This window comes from Echeneis naucrates, chromosome 20, assembly GCF_900963305.1.
Source record: "Echeneis naucrates chromosome 20, fEcheNa1.1, whole genome shotgun sequence".
NCBI classification, from domain to species: domain Eukaryota; kingdom Metazoa; phylum Chordata; class Actinopteri; order Carangiformes; family Echeneidae; genus Echeneis; species Echeneis naucrates.
This window is the reverse complement of record NC_042530.1, coordinates 7,032,562-7,033,584: the sequence shown is the minus strand read 5'-3', so window position 1 is coordinate 7,033,584 and position 1,023 is coordinate 7,032,562.

Sequence of the window (1,023 nt, the reverse complement as noted above, 5' to 3'; positions counted from 1 at the left end):
TCACTTTGCATTGTGGTGTGACTTTTAAACTGATTAAACTTAAAACTGCAATAATCATTATTTGTATAGTAACACTGAATCAGACAACTGCGTCTGTGAAATGTCTACTTGTATTGATGAACCCACGTAGAATTCACCTGACTCAATATCTTTTTGTGCATTTTTGTATCTTTCAGCATACCCTTTTGATTTTCTGGCCCACTTCCTGGTTTTATTTATGCAACACAGTTAGCAACTAGCTGGATGAGCGAGCTATTTTCCTCTGGGACACATCTGTGGGGGCAAAGCTAAAAGGTGAGTTGTTGTTGGCCATCAGATAGATAATACTAATGGTGCCATGCGGATTTATGATGTGTAAACAGAAAATAGGACAATTAGTTTGCAATATCAACTTAAAAGGTGAGAATCTATTTGTGGTGTTCGTGGCTCATTTCTACAGCCCTCTAGTGGGTACAAAATCAGGTGCATGTGTAAGTGACACAAGATGCTAATTTTTGATTATTTTAGTTTGCATTTTGAAACATTTCAAATGTAATTTACTTGAAATAGTCACAAGTTTCGGGCATTAAATCCATGTAAGACCTTCCAACAGCTGACACGCCTGTGTAACATTAAGTCAATTTGTTATTTTGGGAGGGATAAAATAATATTCTTTAAGCAGTATAATCAAGCAGCAAATTGAAAGTTAGCGCATATCTTTCTTTTTTTTTTGGGCCAGAGGTCAAATAACTTTAGCATTTCCCTTTATTCTTCGAATTCGCTAGCCCTAACCAGCGGATATTAATAAGCTTGTGTGCAAAAGGCCAAGATCCATTGTCAGCAAGTTAAATGATCTGCAGGTGCAATAATTACACACTCTGGTTAATGTGCAACCAAGAGGAGCTTAGCTTCATGTGATTTCTCGAGGTGAGATTTTAGCTTCCGCTTACGTTGCAGTCACTTGAACTGCAGCAGTGGATTAACCATTACAGAGCCCATTGTTCAAGCCTGCATTCTTCTTTTCTGCTTAGTTTTTTGTTGTTT